This window comes from Helianthus annuus, chromosome 15 (assembly GCF_002127325.2).
Source record: "Helianthus annuus cultivar XRQ/B chromosome 15, HanXRQr2.0-SUNRISE, whole genome shotgun sequence".
NCBI lineage: Eukaryota > Viridiplantae > Streptophyta > Magnoliopsida > Asterales > Asteraceae > Helianthus > Helianthus annuus.
In genome coordinates, this window is record NC_035447.2 from 168,782,733 (window position 1) to 168,786,806 (window position 4,074).

Sequence of the window (4,074 nt, forward strand, 5' to 3'; positions counted from 1 at the left end):
AGAAGTAGCGTTGATGCCTAGATACACATATAGACGTTTAGGTTTAATATGTTGTACCAATTTTGCTTATGTTGTTATGTACTTCTTTGAACTTGTTGTATTTGAATTTCTTGTAATGTTGACAATTTACTTTATGAAATGAAATCGGTTTATTAAATATTGTCACAAATAGCGTTATGATGTCTCTAGCAATCTTCACACTTCGTCTCATCCCGATGTTTCCGCCATTGGTTGGGGTGTGACAGATTGGTATCAGAGCCATAACTATAGGGAATTAGGGAAAGTAGGAATGCTTTAGCCTAGTCTATAGTTTTAGAGCTTTATTCTTATGTTTTGCTTGAAACTACTTGCATGCTACCTTATTTGTTCTTATTTATTCCCTTTTGATCTTTTAAGCATATATGTCGCTTATGTGTTAACACTTGGCATGCTATATTTGCTTTATTATGTGCTAATACATGTTTTATTGTCCCATTCATTATGTGCTATTCTTAATATGCTTCATTGTGCGTTTAAATTTGTTTGTTTATTCCTTTAACATACTCTTTCTCTCATGCATTTTACTCAACTATTCTAAATCCGTAAACACTCGCATTATACAAATGAGACGAATTCACCAAAATAGGCGTGAAACCCACAATTTGGTGACCGACTCTCAATCTATCTATTCTTCTTCTTACACGAGATATCGCCATTAAGCTAGGAGTGAAATCCACATCTTAATGGTAAATCTCAAATTTCAAATTCTAGTGGACCCTTGTCAACATGTCGAAACTAAATTTTGACCCGACGAGTACCAACCACACTTAGGATACGAAATCGTCAAGTTAGGGGGTGAAACCCGCACCTTGGCGACTAGTTCCACTCCTTGATATTTTTTTTAATCCCGCCAAGTCTCGAAATTTCGATTGATTTGGGACATGTAGTAACCGGAAGGGTAAATACCGTTAACCGACTTGTCGGAGAGGGTATTTTACGTATTAGGCCAAAGCATGCTCCTCAAATTCAAAAGACTTTTCGACCACTTTGGTTAGTCAAAGTTCCGTTTTGGAACCATCCAAATTTTGATCAAACATGTGTTTCTATTATTTATTTATACGATGCAATCTTTCAAACTCGAGTTTACTTTCGATTTCTCTTTTCACACACACAACATATCGAACCTTTTCCATACATTTATATATATGCATGATTTCATATAATTTAAATTCATATTCCTTGTAACGACGAGTGGAGACATATCATTAAGATTGGAGTGATTTCCTTACCTTGACGATTAACTCCACTCCCCTTTTCTTAAAAAAAACGACATCACCAACGAGTTAGGGGTGATTCCCTTACCTAGGTGATCGTTACAAAACGCCTCTTCAAAATATCTTATTATGCAAACTCGATCATATTTTATACCCAAATTGTTTATCATTATTCAAAATACCCACTCATACCGATTTCAAAATACATTGTTTTTATCAAACGTACTTCTTATTCTACAATCTATTTTCACTCAACTCATATACAAGAGATTCTTAATCATGTCTTAAAACGTTTTATTACTCGAACTCCAAAACCTTATGAAATGCTACCTATCAATTAAATCGGTCCAACGAAACTCTTGCCCATGAACTTCATATTCGACTTAATCACTAAAACTTGCTCACATTATATCGTCATACTAGAGACTTCCAATCTTAATTGAAACCAAACCAACCTTTCTCAATTACTTATAGGATCTTATAGATATTATGAGATCGTTTTACCAAAGAATATTTCCAACATCAACGAACCATTTGTCAAAACCCTTTAAAATGAACACTAAGACCTTTGATAAATCCCTTTTTCCAAGGATCAACGTATTCACAAAAACTCCAAAATTTCTTGTTTTGATGAAACGAACTTACTTTTTCGAAGACCTTTTCCTACACCTATTTTCCAAAACACGTGGGCAAGAAGACTTCATGGGGACCGACCATCTTCGGATTTCGTAAACTCTTTTAAAACAAAGGTAGCATTTCCATTCATTACAAAATACGATATGCATGACCAATAAGTACTTTGTATCCTCTTACATATGCAAACTATATTCTACCTTTTAAACCAAGCTCAATCTAAATTTGATTCAATAAACTCAACGTTTCGTTTAAACAACTATACATGCATATCATCATACACGTTTTTGTCGCTTCATCGCGACAATTTCACTTATATCGTTCGTATTTACATGCTCAACCTTTTGAGCACTCTTACATACGTAACTTTGTTATGTTTCAATTAATACTATATACGTAATCATTAGTATTTGTACTCACACTCTCACTCATATTCATAACAACGCATTTTATGCATATACTTATAATCGTATTCATACTTGTACTCATGCGTTTTATGCTTATAATTATATTTATACGTTTCATGCTTACACGTATACTCAGACTACTCGTACGTTTGATACCCATACTTACGTGTATATTCATATTTAAACTTATACTTATGCTCATAATTTTGCTTATACTCATGATTCATACATTCGTACCTATACGCGAGCGTAATCCGAGGGATTCGCTTGTGTGGGTCCCATATATACTTAAGCATGGAATTGCTTACATACTATATTCTTATACGTACACATTCTTATTCTTTTTATGTATACCCTGCTTCATACACAACTAGTACAAGCTATGCAGATCATGCGACGATCAAAATAATCACGGGTGCACACGGGATTATAGTAATAGGCGTATGAGAACCATAGAGTGTACTACAGTGTATGGTAAGACACGGAACGTAACCTGACACCGAATACGAGACAGACGTGACATGGTCAAAACATGGTGGATACGCCGCTGGTACTTCCTATATATAAGTGTTTCACCATGTTACCAAACCGTCGTAAAACGTGCCATGAGAAATTCAGGGTTTTGCAGACCCTTTGACCTAATACAAACTTTAAATAACTCACAAACGCATTATATCCGATTATCCATGACGAGACTTCATCTTTAACACGCTACTTTCGTCTATCTAATACTTATATCGTTCATATACTTACATTCATTTAGTGTCAATTGTTCACCCCATACTCCTATTATTCTCCATTATCCTTTCTTTCATATGAACCCCGTTCGCAATCAAGCTTGTTTAAACATTCAAATCCTAACTTATCTCATTACCTTTAAAACCGTCTTCCTATTCTTTATTCTTATGTAAATGTACTTATTATACCTTTAACGCGTTATTCAAAGTACCAAATCTTTTCGTTACTCTCAATAAACAATTTTTACGAAAATGTGATTTTTATACTATCCTTTAGACTCCCCATGCAAACTACCACACTTTTCATCAAAATACTAAACGCATTATACGAAAGTTATACTTCTTGGATATCATATTTTAAAGATACCTCTCCATTCTGGGACATTCAAACTTATTTAAACTCCTTTGCCTATGCGCACGCATACACGTTTTACCTATGCTTAAACGCCTCAACTCATTTTAGTCAAACAAATTCCTATCCTATCGTTCTTCAAAATTTCGTACTTTTCTAAACGTTTCAAAACTCCCAAGTCTCGATTCTTTTAGCCAAAATGCTTTTTCTCCAAGGTCTTCCTCTTGAATAAATTTCGGGACGAAATTTCCTAAAGGAGGGGAGACTGTAACGCCCTGCTTTTCATACTTTCCATAATTAGAAAGCTCGCCTTGTAATGTTATTTTTGGAAATCTTGTATTATTGTAGTCGTCTTTTCGTTGTAAAATCCGAGACTTGGATCATAAATAAAATTCGTATTTCTTTAAATTCACCATCTACATATTCATACATGTTCATACGTTTGAATTCATTGTACATCGAATCCTTATTTGTAATTCATACTTATACGATACTTATTCACGATGCATGTCCATGCTTGTCCTTAAATTGTTGATACCTAAAAACCCCTAATAATATGCTTATTTATACAACGGTTAATCATCTAATATGTGACATATACTTGTCACTTATAAACATGTTACATACTTGTACATTACACTTTTTACCTAGTTAAATCATGTTTTATTTCATATTTCACCTTGTTACAAGTT